Genomic DNA, 16,142 nt, shown 5'->3' with positions numbered 1-16,142 from the left:
CTGCGGTTACCTATTACTGGCTACACCTATCCCTGGCTACCTATGCTGCGACCAGCTACTACTATCTACACCTATCCCTGGCTACCTATGCTGCGGCCACCTACTACTGGCTGGGGGGGGGGCAATCATCACAGATTGAGTAGACTGGAGGCAGAGCTACAGCCCAAAGCTCTGCCTCCCTCACGCAGCAAAATCCACGACCAGGAAAGTAGTGGATTTTTGCCCTGTGGTTTTGGGGGATTAACCTCCTTGGCGGTAATCCCGAGCTGAGCTCGGGGTATGCCGCCGGAGGTCGCCGCTCAGGCCCTGCTGGGCCGATTTCCGTTCTGAAAAAAGCAGCACACGCAGCCGGCACTTTGCCCGCCGCGTGTGCTGCCCGATCGCCGCCGTACAGCGGCGAAAGAGGGTCCCCCCAGCCGGAACAAACAGTTCCGGCCGGCGCTAGGGGCTGGATCGGGCGGCTCTGACGTCAGGACGTCGACTGACGTCCATGACGTCACTCCGCTCGGCGCCATGGCGACGAGGAAAGCGAAACAAGATAGGCCGCTCATTGCGGCCTATCTTGTTACTTTCGATTGCCGGAGGCGATCGAAAGTACGCTTCTGGAGCGCCCTCTAGTGGGCTTTCATGCAGCCAACTTTCAGTTGGCTGCATGAAATATTTTTTTTTTAATTAAAAAAAAACCACATTGCAGCCTCCCTGGCAAAATAAATAAACCGCCAGGGAGGTTAATTGAGATTTCAGCCGTGGGGACATGCAGTGTTTCAGAGGGGGCAAAAATGCTTAACAGGGTTGTGAAGTATAAACAGCGATTTAGGGAGGCTTCAGTCTCTTTAAAATAAAAACATCTTTGTTACAGCTGATACAAATCCTGCAATAAATCTGCAAATTGTCTACTTCCTGTTTTCATGGAAGCAGACATTAACATCCAATGCTTTCAAATGATCTTATCTGCCATGGCAGTCAGCTGACGGATCAAATTACAACTTGTGATTAGACAGATAAGGGGGAAATCAGACAAGCTAAATTATCTAAATTCATACAGGGTGTATTTCTCTATGGTTTTCCTTCAGTCCTGTGCAAGCGTTCAGGTCCACTCTAAATGATACCTGTTGCCTGTCCTGCTGATCATCTGTCTCAAATACTTTAGTCATAGACCCTGCACAAGCATGCAGATCCGATCTGACAAAATCTAACAAGATTAGCTGCATGATTGTTTCAAGGATGTGAGTCAGACACTACTGCAAAGGGGAACAGGATTGCCCAAAACGTATTTAAAAGGAAATAAATATGGCAGCCACTATATAGCTCTTGCTTCAGGTTCCCTTTAATTTTCCCTTTCTGCCAGGCTACAACTTGCCCACTCTTTAGCTTTTTGACAAAAAGCAGTCTTTTCACATGGGTTTTTGCAATTTGCGTTCGTGTGCGAATTTTCGTATGCAGGTTTACAGAGCATACAAACATTTAAATGGAAGCACACATGCAAAACCTCCCCCAGAACCCTGCCTTTAAACTGCTGGACAAGCCTGACTCGTCCATACCAGTTTCAGCCATTTTTCCCTCGACAAGTCAGGCTTGTCCATACCGCCAGGAAGGTTAATGGAATTTCTAAGAACAGATACAAGTACTGGTCCTGATCACGTTTTGGTTAAAGAGGAAATGTCGCGAAAATCTTAAAATTTAAAGAGACACTGAAGCGAAAAAAAAATATGATATAGTGAATTGGTTGTGTACTATGAATAATTGCTAGAAGATTAGCAGCAAAGAAAATATTCTCATACTTTTATTTTCAGGTATATAGTGTTTTTTCTAACATTGCATCATTCTATAATATGTGCAGATTACACAACACTCAGCATTCAAAATGAGTCTTTCAGAGCAGTCTGTGAAGTAATGACCTCTCCTCTAGCAGAGGAAAAGTAAATAGTCCAGGAACAGTTGAGATAATAAAAGCCAGAAAACAGCCCTCTCCACACTAACTAAAGGCCCATACACACGTCGGATTTTTGCGAACGACCCGTCGTTTGAACGTTCCGTCGTTCGCACGTCAAATCCGACGTGTGTACAGACTATCGTTCGGGTGATAAGACTGGTTTCCAGCGATCCCCCGGGCGGATCGCTGGAAACCAGTCTTATCACGCGAACGATAGTCCGTACACACGTCTGATTCCGCGTGCGAACGACGAACGTTCAAATGACCCGTCGTTGAGATAAATCCGACGTGTGTATGGGCCTTTAGTCTGAGAGCTTAATGGCTTGTTTGCATAGAGATAACAACTGGAGTTTCTCAACTCTTCCTGTAATGGAAACCAATTAGACTGATGTATCTGATCTTAATGTTTTATGTCTTAGCTGTGCTACACATACAAATCATAATATTTTTTTTCGCTTCAGTGTCTCTTTAAAACATACAAATAAGGCCCGGTTCACATTAGCGGTGGCTATCCGGAATCGCCGTGCCGGAGCCGCACCGCATGCGGAACGGACGAAACGGACGCACGGCATAGCAATGTAAGTCTATGCCACCGTTCACATGCGTCCGTTTCGTCCGGACCGGAGCCGGACCGGATCCGGCGTCCGTTCCAACATGCGCTATTTTTTGGTCCGGCTCCTCCGGCAGCTGTATCCGGGGCGGAGCCGGACTGCACCATCCGGCCAATACAAATCAATGAGAACCGGATAGCGCACAACACACTGGCTAAAAATCCTGATGTTCTACCCCACTTCCTATGAGGATTGTTGCGGCGATATTGGATCGGGGACACATGGGCAAGCATTTTGGAGTGGAGCAGCACGAGCTGGAGATGTTGGCAGCATGTTGGAGGTGGAGGTGAGTGCTAAACAGCGGAGGGCCTGATTCCACAGGTCCCCCTTCTGCTGACCTCCCAGACCCCAACATTTTTTTTGTTTTTTACGTAACTTTTGCTAAACGGATCCGGATCGCATCCTGATGAACACCTGATGCAACCTGACCGGATCCGGATCAGAACCGTACGGATCTGATCCGGATCCGGTCAGGTCATCCGGTCCGTTTGGCAGACAACCGCAAGTGTGAACGGGGCCTTAGAAGTACATTTCTCCCAGAGTAAAATGAGCCATAAATTACTATTTTCCTGTGTTGCTGTCACTTACAGTAAGTTGTAGACATCTGTAATTACCGACAGATTTTGGACTAGCCTATCTTCACATGGAGAGGTTCTCAGAGTTTTATTTTTAAAAGCATTTAGTGAATGGCAGTTACTCCGTCTAACTGCCAAAATAGTGTACAGTGAGCAGGGAGGCTGGCCAGCATCTTTGTATAAATATTTTTCAGGGAATGTCTTTATAATTAAAGGGGCACTATGGTTAAATAACTGGTTATAATGTCATTTAATATAAAATATGTGCAAGTGTAGCAATGTTCAACACATATATTGTGGCAGAAAAAAAGTCTATTTCAATATTACATTACCCTTAGTTACAGATGAGTGGCGTCAGCAGAGGAAATTATCTGACGCCAAATCAGCACATACCATTGTGCAGTAGGAGGCAGCTTATCAGCTGTTTGAGCTGCTGTTTTAATCCCCCCTTTGATGTTTCAAGAGAGGATTCCTCCAACTCCTATAACGGCTCACTCCAGTAGTTTTATTACTCATCTCAGCCACCGTACGTCTCAGGACTTTGACATACGGCTCTGATGAAAAGAATGCAGGACACAGATACATCTCAGAGAGCTGGTCTCCACAGCAACTGACAACAATGTGTCCGTTCCTGAGCCAGCTGGGATGCCTCAGCCAGGAGCATTTTTTCATCAGAGCCGTATGTCAAAGTCCTGAGACATATGGCGGCTGAGATGAGTAATAAAACTACTGGAGTGAGCCATTATAGGAGTTGGAGGAATCCTCTCTTGAAACATCAAAGGGGGGATTAAAACAGCAGCTCAAACAGCTGATAAGCTGCCTCCTACTGCACAATGGTATGTGCTGATTTGGCGTCAGATAATTTCCTCTGCTGACGCCACTCATTTGTAACTAAGGGTAATGTAATATTGAAATAGACTTTTTTTCTGCCACAATATGTGTGTTGAACATTGCTACACTTGCACATATTTTATATTAAATGACATTATAACCAGTTATTTAACCATAGTGCCCCTTTAAGGCCATGCTGAGAATCCCCTATGGCAGTGGTTCTCAAACTTTTCCGGGTCAACGCACCCTTGATGACTGAAATTTTTTCAAGGCACCCCTTAGCAAAAATAATTATGGTTGCCATATTTTGCATCAAATATTGCCCAACTATATGTATTACAAACACCATATGAAATATTCCCCCTCTAGTTACATAGCATCCCAGTTAGGCAGGCAGTGTCCCCCCTTAAGGTAGGTAATGAAAAGCTTAAAGAGTAACTGTCAGGCTGCAGAAGCTAATTTAAACCTCTATTCTCCTGTGTTAAACAGTTTAGAAGGAAGCCCAAAAGCCATTAGTGAAGATAAAAATCTCAGTTACCTTTGATGTGTGCTTATCAGCAAGTCTGTTATAGACCCATAAGGACCCAAGCCGCATACTAAACTGCAAAGCATTCCGGGGCCCTCCCCTCGGCTGCTAATGAGACTTTACAGAAGCTTCTAATCAGTCCAGCGCATAGCACTGATAAAAATCTCGGGGCAGAGTACTCTGCAGGAGTCAGCTATTGTTCCTAGCCACATGGCTCATTAATATTCACTGCACACTGTGTTGTTCAAGTAGGAGCTTATCTGTGATCAGGAAGCAGGCAGGACATGACGACACATTTGACAGAAAAACATGGAGCCTGCCATGAGCTGTCAGGAGCATCTATCTCTGCATATACTATATACAAATTCTGTGAAATCCAAACGTGGACAGTGAAATGCATATGTAATGCAAGTACAGCCAATCTTTAGCTACTGATATATGTGTTTATTTTCTCTGAGACCTTATACCTAACAGCTCCTCTTTAAGTTAGGAAATGTCCCCCTTTAGATAGGCTTCATCCATGTTACACCTCTAGTGGTCCCCTTTAGTGTCCCTACCAGGTGGTCAGTGTTCCCCTTTAGCTAGGCAACATACCTCTTTAGGTAGGCAGTAGCCCCATTTAGATGGGCAATAACCCCTTTTAGGCAGACGATTACCTCCTTTTAACACCCCTGCCTTTCTTTAGGAAAGCAACATACCCTCCAGACTCTGCCTGATTTAGGTTTGCAAGTTAAAGGAGGACTCTGCCTTAATATGCTTAGGGATTTATGGAAGGGTTTCTGATTAATCATGTTTGAGGATTTAGAGGGGAGAGTCCTACCTTAAATCCCCAAGCATAATGAGGCAGACTATCCCCTAAATTCATAGATAAAATTATGCAGCACTTCCCCTTTCAAATACAAAAAATAATGAGGTATGAGTATAACATACTTAGGAGTTCCCCTCTAAGAAATGCACTAAGGGTGCTGGAGAGAAAAGAGCAGGGTGAGGGGTGCTAGGAGAAGAGTGTGAGGGTGCTAGGAGCAGAGCAGCAGGCAGAAATTGTGTTGTACTGAGGATGTGGGGGGAGGGCAGACAGCGTGGGCTGACAGTGAGGAGAATGCATTATCTCACTTGTCACACACATTCTATGTTGCACATGCTTACTCTCTGCAGTCCCTGGCCTGGTGAAGAGAAGGCTAGTGGCGCTATTAGATTCTCTCTCTATTCGTACACTCCCGCCTCGCATCACTAGCTGTTCTCCATGAGGAGGCGGGGCTACTCGGATAGCCAGGCATTGTGGATTAAATCCTCTCCCCCTTGCCTCCCACTGTGCTGTCAAACGAAGTACAGGGGGCGGGGTAGGGATTCTCTCTCACTAGCTCTGCACGCAGACACAGCCAGCGTGCGTCTGTGATAGTACAGTGCAGAGCAGGACTTTGAAGTACTGCAGAAGATTAGAACAGTACTGGGAGGGCAGCTGCGGCACCCCTGGGATGAGTTCACGGCGCACCAGGGTGCCGCGGCACCCAGTTTGAGAACCTCTGCCCTATGGAGAGATGGACTAGCCCAAAACCTGTTGGTAATGTCAAATTTCTACTACCTACTATAAAGGGACAGCAGCATAGGAGAAAAGTCATTTATGGCTCATTTTACTCTGGGAGAAATGTACTTATTTGTATGTGTTTTAAATTTTAAGATTTTCACGACAGTTCCTCTATAACCAACTGTACTTTTTAAAAAAGCTATCATATGGCATTATGTGTACCTTCCTCATTCATCTTGAAGAACAGTGCCAAAGCAACATATGGTCAGTTCTTTGCATGTAATCAGAAAATTAAGGCATGTATACTTAACAAAAATATCAACCCTAACAAAGGCCTTCCCTAGTGAACATTGGGAAAAATAGCCTTTTCCAATGGAATGCGAAGGAAGAACTGGGAGATGGATTGTGTGTTTGCATGCAGATGCTGGCATGGTGCAGGATTGGCCACAGGTAGATTTGTAAGCAGTTTAAGGATAGTAATTGCAGTGATTAAATCAGTAATTAGATTCCTGCTGATTGAATATCTAGCAGTGGCAGTAATTAGTTATCAGGGAGATAGTAATAACAATCCTGTTATGCTAGATACACACCAAAAGATAGACTTGTGTGAAACAACCATGCCACAATGTATCACTGAAGAGATCAAATGATGTGATGTGCATGACAGCTGAAGACTGCAAACTAAATGCCAAACAGATAAACTTTGAAGGATTTAGGCCAGGCATGGGCAAACATGGCCCTCCAGCTGTTCAGGAACTACAAATCCCACAATGCATTTGCCTTTATGAGTCATGACTGTGGCGGTCAGATTCCTGCAATGCATTGTGGGACTTGTAGTTCCTCAACAGCTGGAGGGCCAAGTTTGCCCATGCCTGATCTAGGCCATTTTTAACCACTTCAGGATTCGGCGTACGCTTAACTACGCCCCTGAATCCTGAAGTGGATTGCATGGATACGAGCGGCCGTTCCATGTCAGTTCACGGAGGGTGTCTCCGTGAACACCCTGCGAGCCGCCGATCGTGGCTCGCAGGGTAAATGTAAACACACGGGGAAGATCTTCCCCGGTGTTTACATGTATACGGCACTGCTGCGCAGCAGCGCCGTGGCGGAGATCGGCGATCCCCGGCCTCTGATTGGCCGGGGACCGCCGGCACCTGATAGGCTGAAGCCTATCCCATCAGGCGCAGGACGGAATTCCGTCCTGCGCCGCTCACAGGGGGAGGTAGAGGTAGGGAAGGGGAAGGCGGCCACGAAGCGCTGCGGAGGGGGGCTTTGAAGAGAGCCCCCCCCCGCAAGCGCAAGCAGCCGGCGGCGATCAGACCCCCCCAGCAGGACATCCCCCTAGTGGGGAAAAAAGGGGGGGGGAAGTCTGATCGGCCTGGCTGCTAGCTGATCGGTGCTGCGGGCTGGAGAGCCCACGCAGCACCGATCAGCAAAACCACCCGGTATCCGGAAGTGGTTAAATATGGTTTAAAAATTGTTCAAAACTCTGTACACACTGCTCACTATAAATGATAATCTGCCAAAGTGATCAGTCATGTCCATGGTTCAAAATGCCCAAGCTGTGTTCGTTTAAAGTGGACCCAAATTAAAAACACAAGATTTCAGAAATAAAATTATTTTCTAAATTATAATAAATAGCTGCCTTTTTTTCAGCTTCATGACGACAAATATAAAATATTTACATTTAATGGAGGAACCCCTCCCTTCCTTTTTATATTGCCGGGACAGAATCCGACAAACTGGTGGAGTAGATGGTGTCTGGCAAAGGAGGAATTGCTAATGGCTGCCACCTGTATAACCCTAGTTATGAAAAGAGAACGGTGAAAAGCAGGCACTGAAATGCTCATGGGCTTGAAGGATTGTTTATCTTTGTATATGTCAGAGTGGTGCAACTAAATATTTTGAATTAAAAAAATGTTTGGTTTGGGTCCAAGCAATAGTATGTCTTTTTTCCAAACAACATCCGAATGAGTCATTCATGAGAGCTTTCCTCCTTGTGTGTAAAAAGCTTAAGGACCCGTTTCCATTACACGCGGTGCGATGCGGCTACATAGACGCACGGACACAGAGCATTGTATGGATGGTTTAACTATACATGGAACAGTTTGCGGTTTAGAATGTGAACATACCTATTTAGCACCAATTCTTTAATATTTTAAGGGGCACTATGCCAAAAACTGTACACCGTATTTTTCACCGTATAAGATGCTCCGGAATATAAGACGCACCCAGGTTAAGAGGGCAAAAACCAGGGGGGAAAAAAATTATACTAAACTTGGTGCGTCCATGTTCCAGGAGCGTCTTGTACATTGTTCTCTCCCAGATGGTGTCCTCCTGTGTATCCCATGTGCCCTCCATGTGTCTTGTGCCCTCCATGTCTCCCCCTGTGCCCTCCATGTCCCCCCATGTGCTCCCTATGTGTCTTCCTGTTTCTCCCATGGATCCTCCTGTTTCCCTATGTGTCCTGTGCACCCCATGTATCACGTGTCTTCCTGCGTCACCCATGGGCCATCCTGTGTCCCTCATGTGTCCTCATGTATCCTCTATGGCTATCATTCATAAAGGAGCTGTCGGTACAGGGAATCAGTGCGGGAAAACACCGCTGCCGGTGTTTTAGACTTCTGGGTGGGCATTCATAAAAAACATCCAGGTGCGGTGGCAGTGCGGAGATTCCCCGAACTAGGCAGGCGGTAGGCTGGCGGTAGGCAGGCGGAGACACGGAAGCTGCCGAGTTGATACATTTCTCCGTGTTCCGCTCTGCTGCAGCTGCCTGGGAGGTCTGTATGTCTCCATTCACTTGCATTGGTATCGCCACATCACAGGGAGCTGTACTTCCCGACCTCTCACCGCTTGCGGTGATCTTTATGAATAAACATTTTGCTACATTTGTACCGATAATCACCGCACAAGGCGGTGATTTATCACTCTGCTCGGTAGTGTCATTTTTTTATGCGGAAAGAGCCTTTATGAATGCTGACTTTGCCGAGTGGTCAGTAAAGTCAGCTGTTTTTAGCATTTCCGCATGCGGAAATGCTTTATGAATGATAGCCTATGTGTCCGCCCATGTGTTGTCCTGTAACCCCCCCCCCCCCATGTCTCCCTAGGTGTCCTCATGTATCCCTTATGTGTCTCCTTCCTCTGTTCCCTTCTCTGCAGTCCTTCCTCTATTCCTCCCTCTTGTAACTCCTGCCCCCGTAATGTTAATAGCAACTCATTTTCTCCATGCTCCTGCATTAATTAAAAATAACAGCCCCCCCCCCCCCCCTGCTGCTACAGCTGCTCTCTTGGTCGAATCTGCCCATAATCTTCTAATGTATGGGCACCTTAAAGAGGATCTGTAACATCAAAAGATCCCCTGGGGGGTACTCACCTCGGGTGGGGGAAGCCTCCGGATCCTAATGAGGCTTCCCACGCCGTCCTCTGTCCCACGGGGGTCTCGCTGCAGCCCTCCGTATAAGATGACGTCATTATTTACCTTCCCGGCTCCTGCGCAGGCGCTCTGACGGCTCTGAACTACACGGAAATACTCGATCGCCATCGGATCTGCTCTACTGCGCAGGCGCAAGTTTCCGGCGCCTGCGCAGTAGAGCGGACCCGACTGAGATCGGGTATTTCCGTGTAGTTCGGAGCGGAAAGCAGCCACAGCGCCCCCGCTGGAGCCTGCAAAGGTAAATATTGAACTGACAGTCGGCTCTGTCGCCGGCTGTTCGGAGGGCTGCAGCGAGACCCCCGTGGGACAGAGGACGGCGTGGGAAGCCTCATTAGGATCCGGAGGCTTCCCCCATCCGAGGTGAGTACCCCCCAGGGGATCTTTTTCACGTTACAGAGTCTCTTTAAGTTTAATCTGCACCTGATTACTGGATATACCGTATATACTCGAGTATAAGCCGACCCAAGTATAAGCCGACCCCCCAACTTTTACATCAAAAAACTGTAGAAAAAGATTGACTCGAGTATTAGCCGAGGTCAGGGGTTGCATTGGTGGCAAAAGATGAACCTAACCCATATCAGCAAGAGGTTAATCCTTTTGCAGATCAGTGTGGTTTAAAGCAGCATCAGCTCACAATAGAACACTTTCCAAACACACACAGCTTTTGCGCAGAGTAACTGGCAGAACAGATTGTTACAATTAGCAAACATCATAAGGGCTGGAGGCAGCAACACACCCTCAAGTCCCAACAATTGCAGGCCTGCTGTTTGCATCATAAACAAATATAAAATAAAGTGTCCCCCATCTCCACCAGAGCAAAGCGGCCGCCCCGGATTTGCATACAAAAGTGACAGCTTTGTGCTGTCTCCCGCTGTGTTCCGTGTCCCCCGCCAGAGAAATGTGGCCGCCGCGCATTTACATACAGCACAAAGCTTGTGCTGTCTCCCGCTGTGTGCTTTGTCCCCCGGTCCGGCAGAGTAGTGCGCGTGGCATATTTACCTGCGACGATGCACGGGTCCGCCACCTTCCGAGTGTCCCCGCCGGCATATGTCTTCTTACGCTCTCCAATCCACGATGCCCGCCAGGAAACATCTTTTATTGGTCAGACGGAGTCTCATCTCAATGACGCCACTGGAGGGCATCATTGAGATGAGACTCCGTCTGACCAATAAAAGATGTTTCCTGGCGGGCATCGTGGATTGGAGAGCGTAAGAAGACATATGCCGGCGGGGACACTCGGAAGGTGGCGGACCCGTGCATCGTCGCAGGTAAATATGCCACGCGCACCACTCTGCCGGACCGGGGGACAAAGCACACAGCGGGAGACAGCACAAGCTTTGTGCTGTATGTAAATGCGCGGCGGCCACATTTCTCTGGCGGGGGACACGGAACACAGCGGGAGACAGCACAAAGCTGTCACTTTTGTATGCAAATCCGCGGCGGCTGCTTTGCTCTGGTCGAGACGGGGGACACTTTATTTTATATTTGTTCAGGGTGGGGGTAAGTGACTCGAGTATAGGCCGAGACCCCCACTTTCAGGACACTTTTTTGGACCAAAAAACTCGGCCTATACTCGAGTATATACGGTATACACTTCAAGGATACCAGATGTGATAAAAGTAACAAACTGGGGGAGAAGGCATATACTCTTAAGGTAGCCATACACTGGTCGATTTGCCATCAGATCCGACCAAAAGATAGAGATCCCTCTCTGATCGAATCTGATCAGAGAGGGATCGTATGGCTCCTTTATTGCAAACAGACTGTGAATCGATTTCAGCATGAAACAGACCACACTCTGAAGCTGCCGCCGCCCCCTTCCCCCGCATACATTACCTGCTCCGGACGGCGCGTGTCCCCCAGTCTCAGTCTTCTTCTCCGTGCTCGTCCTCCTTCACTGAACTTCCTACCGGGGAAGTTTAACCCTCCCGGTGGTCTAATTAATTTCGCTAGCAGGGAGCGCAGCAGTTTTTTTTGTTTTCTTTTTTAAATCATGTAGCGAGCCCAGGGCATCCCCCCGCCTTCGGCGATCTCCGATCAGGAAATCCCGTTCAAAGAACGGGATTTCCTGAAGGGCTTCCCCCGTCGCCATGACGTCACCGACGTCATTGGGAGTCCCGATCCACCCCTCAGCGCTGCCTGGCACTGATTGGCCAGGCAGCGCATGGGGTCTGAGGGGGAGGGGGGCCGCGCGGCGTGACAAATAGCGGCTATCGGTGCGCTGACGCAGCTAGAAAAGTGCTAGCTGCGTGCAGCAAAAAAAAAAAAAAAGTAAGTAAATCGGCCCAGCAGGACCAGAGAAAACCTCCTGCGCGGCTTACCCCGCCAGGGTTACGGGGTTACCGCCAGGAAGGTTAAATAGTAGAGGGCACTACTGTTTAAACTTCCTGCCGGGACAGGAAGTTCAGTGAAGCTGGAGGAGCCGAGCACGGAGAAGTGACAGCGGAGACAAGGGGACACGCGCCGGCTGGAGCAGGTAATGTATTGCCGCTAGCGATGGGCATTCGAACGCCGCTATCGACGCACTCCCGACCCGCCGGTGATCGAGCGAAATCTTCAGCACGGATGGATCGACGGGAACGATTGATTTCGGATGGAAATCGATCGTTCTGTCGGCATTTTAGCAACGCTTTCACAGCAGATTCAATCACAGTGATCGAATCTGCTGTATATCGGCAGGAAAATCGTTAGGTGTATGGGCCCCTTTACTTGCCCTGGTGCCTTTTGCTTCCCCCCCCATTCTCCTTTCTGTCCTCCGCATTATGCCTAAAAGCCCTCGGGACCCTCTTCCAGGTCGTCAGTGAGGCTTTACAACGCAGGCCAGGCTGCAGGCGTCCAACATGACGTCATACGCAGACCAATCCGAACCACTGGCAGGCTGTAGGACACGTGCAGCCCAGCCAGCGTAATAAAGCCTGACTCCAGCAACCCGGAAGAGGGCCCCAGTGGCATACATTTGAAATCAGCGCGGGAGACTTGGGCGCAGGATACAGTCGGAATATGGCTGATTGCTGACAGCAGTGACGTTACTACCGTGTTACCTCGAAAATAAGACATTGGGCTCTATTCATAAAAAAAGTTGTGGCGAAAAAACTCCTGGAGGGAAAATACCGCAGGGGTATTTTAGACTTCTGGGTGGTCATTCCCAAAAAATTTTTGCCAGCTGCGATGCAAGTGCGGAGATCTCCCGCTGAAGGCTGGCGGTAAGCTGTCGGAAGGCATGCGGAAACACTTCAGCCGGCAGGCGGTAAGCTGTCGGAAGGCATGCGGAAACACTTCAGCCGGCAGAGTCCCTCCGTGCACTGCTCTCTCTGGGAGGTCTGTCTCATTCACTTGTATGTAATCCGCAAAATCAGAGGAAGCGGTATTTCCCGTCCACATACCGCTTCCTCTAAACTTTATGAATGGCCACTTTGTTACTTTTTTCTAGATAAATCTAGAAAAACACTGGAGAGGGCGGAAATTTCTCGCTCTGCTGGGGGATTGTAGATTTTCATGCGGGAACAGCTTTTATGAATGCCCACTTTGCTAAATGGACGGGAAAATCCGCTGTTTTGAGCGGAAAACTTGCAGTCACCTTTTATGAATAGAGCCCACTGTCATTAATTTCAGCCCCAAATATCATGCTAGGTCTTATTTTCGGGGAGGGCTTGCAATTTTGTTCCTCAGTGGCAGCCCCCAGCCCAGTAAAGCCCTTCGCTCCCTCCCTGATGTGCTGCCCTGGTCCAGGTCCCCTCGGCTACAGAATGGCAGCCCCAGCCCAGTAAAGCCCTTCCCTCCCCTCTGCAGAGTTGTGAACTGAGCATTACAGCACAGGATACTCACCGGCTTCCGACGTAGCAGCCATAACGTCTCTCTTCAGCAGCGCCCGGTTCCTCTGTTTGACAACGGGCGGCTCATGTCATGTGACGCGGACGTGCGTGCGTCACGACTAGAGCTGTCGTTGCCAGGGAGAGGAAGCTGGACGCTGCTGAGGAAAGACGTTAACGCGGGCACGTCGAAAGCCGGTGAGTTTCTTCTACTGTAATACAGTAATATGGTAATGCTCTGCTCGCGACTTTGCAGAGGGAGGGAGCAAAGGGGAGGGGGACACATTGCGCGGCCTAACTAGGCCTTATATTCGGAGGATGTCCTATATTTCAAGCTTGAAATATAAGACCTGTCTTATTTTTGGGGGATGTTTTATTTTGGGGGAAAGACTGTATAGATGTAATTCCTATCAGTCTATGGCTGCACCCAAATCTGTATGCGCTGAAAAGCACTGCTCCGGCCCTAGGGGGCTTTTAGGCATAATGTGGTGGGTAGAAAGAACAGGGTGAGCAACAGGCATCAGGACAGGTAAGAGTATATGCCTGCTCCCCCCCCCCCCCCTACTATTTTCACATCCAGTATCCTTTAAAGGGAACCAGAGACACCAGAATCCTAAAAAGAAAAAAAGATTGTATACATACCTGGGGCTTCTTCCAGCCCCATAAGCCTGCATTGCTCCCATGCCGCCATCCCCTGCTTCCTGGATCGCCGGTAGCGGGTCCCATCACTTCCGGCGGACGCAGCCAAATGTCCACATGAGCAGGGGCTCCCTCCATACCCTTATGCATGCGGCTGCGCAGTATGCAGCTGCACACGTACGGGTATGCTGGGAGCCCCTGTGATGCGGACAATTGTCCGCGTGCTGCCGCCGACTGGCCGAAACTACGGGACCCGGTACCGCCAGATACAGGAAGCGGAGGAGGGCGGCGTGGGAGCGATCCGTGCGTATGGAGCTAGAGGAAGCCCCAGGTATGTATAGAATCTTCTTTCTGGGGCCTCTGGTTCCCTTTAAGAGGTAAGAACCATCAGATTAATCCAGTCCCAACCTGCACATATATGGGGAAAAATGCATTTCAAAAACCACCTCCATATACTATGGTCCTAATTAAATATTGAACATAAACATAGCCAATATTAATGAATCTCTACACAACAGGCTCTCTACTCCCTATAGTGTGGCCTGTCTGCTCTGCGCCAATAAACCATGTGGCACAAGTGGAGCTATTCCTCAGGGTAGCCAATCAGAATAAAATGCAATTGATTGCTCTGAGCAACCGCTCCACACCTTTGCCACAGCCGCCATCCATCCTCCCAGCGTCCCATCCATCCATCCATCCATCCATCCATCCATGCATGCATGCATGCATGCATGCATACTGCCCGTCAGGCCTCAATGTCTGGCGGGTAGGAAAATACGACTAGTAGGCGATTTCGACAGAGCACCGGCTCTTCCACAAACAATGACAAAACATAAGATTTGGTCGTACCGATCAGCGAATCCCGCAGTTTCCCGCACTACAAGCTCGGCAGCCCGTCCCGCTGGTGTAATAGCACCTCCGCCACACTACGAGCCTCAAAGGGAAATGGCGGCTGCAGCGCCAGGAGTCTCTAGACGAAGTGCGCATGCGCGAACTGTCTGCCGCGCAGCGATTCGCCGGCTGCCGGGAATAGTTGATCAAATTTGGTTGGACGCGGGGGCGCGCATTCTTCCGCTGACGTCACGGCAGAAGCTTCTAGCAGGCGCCGGGGAGAGGGTGGCGCGAGCGCCATTGTTGGTCTGAAGATAATTGGCGGTATTCATCCATCGGTGCACTGTGGAGGGCTTCTGGTAAACGGGGGGGGCGGGATGTGGGGAGAAGGGTGGCTGAAGTATGGTGGACGCCAACCTGCTTCTCTGCCGTTAAAGAGAAACTCCGACCAAAAATTGAACTTTATCCCAATCAGTAGCTGATGATTTTACATGAGAAATCTATTCATTTTAACAAACAGACCATCAGGGGGCGCTGTGTGACTGATATTGGGCTCTATTCTCAAAGAGCCAAAAGTACCGCAAAATTTTACCGCTAAATTCCCGCCAGCGGTAAACTCCGCATTTTTTCAGCATTCACTAACATTTTCCGCTTGTTTGCCGCATGCGGGAAAAAAGATGCGGAAACAGCCATTATTCATGCGGGAATGATGCGATAAAAAGGTCGCATGAAAAAGTGTTTAAAAAAAAAAAGTTAAAGTCCAGCAAGCACAGCCCTTAACCTGCCTGGCGTTCTATTAAGATCGCCAGGCAGGCTGCGGGAGGGTTTTTTTTTAATAAAAAAAAAACTATTTCATGCAGCCAACTGAAAGTTGGCTGCATGAAAGCCCACTAGAGGGCGCTCCGGAGGCGATCTTCCGATCGCCTCCGGCGCCCAGAATAAACAAGGAAGGCCGCAATGAGCGGCCTTCCTTGTTTTGCTTATATCGTCGCCATAGCGACGAGCGGAGTGACGTCATCGACGTCAGCCGACGTCCTGACGTCAGCCGCCTCCGATCCAGCCCTTAGCGCTGGCCGGAACTTTTTGTTCCGGCTGCGCAGGGCTCAGGCGGCTAGGGGGGCCCTCTTTCGCCGCTGCTCGCGGCGAATCGCCGCAGAGCGGCGGCGATCAGGCAGCACACGCGGCTGGCAAAGTGCCGGCTGCGTGTGCTGCTTTTTATTTCAGCCAAATCGGCCCAGCAGGGCCTGAGCGGCAGGCTCCGGCGGTACTGGACGAGCTGAGCTCGTCCAGACCGCCCAGCAGGTTAAGCCTCCACACTTCATTAAAGTCAATGGGATGCGGAATATATCACCTACTACTTGTAGGTGATAAAAAATCTGTAATTAACGACGAAATGATGCGCCTGAACAATTTTGAGAATTGATCTTTT

At 49.1% G+C, this 16,142-nt stretch overlaps 1 protein-coding gene across 5 annotated transcripts in view; it reads right to left on the bottom strand.

Moving 5' to 3' along the window:
* The window catches only part of LOC137519037 (RNA-binding protein 12B-like), a 40,230-nt gene extending 25,362 nt beyond the window's left edge, over nucleotides 1-14,868 (bottom strand). For all 5 annotated transcript variants that reach the window (XR_011020948.1, XR_011020947.1, XR_011020949.1 and 2 more), the window contains exon 1: nucleotides 14,732-14,868. The gene's annotated coding sequence lies outside the window, so the exon portion shown is untranslated. The remainder of the gene's footprint in view (nucleotides 1-14,731) is intronic.
* Between the last annotated feature and the right edge of the window lie 1,274 nt (nucleotides 14,869-16,142).

Source organism: Hyperolius riggenbachi, chromosome 5, assembly GCF_040937935.1.
Source record: "Hyperolius riggenbachi isolate aHypRig1 chromosome 5, aHypRig1.pri, whole genome shotgun sequence".
NCBI lineage: Eukaryota > Metazoa > Chordata > Amphibia > Anura > Hyperoliidae > Hyperolius > Hyperolius riggenbachi.
The sequence above is the reverse complement of the archived record's forward strand: the minus strand, read 5'-3'. Positions and strand labels throughout refer to the sequence as shown.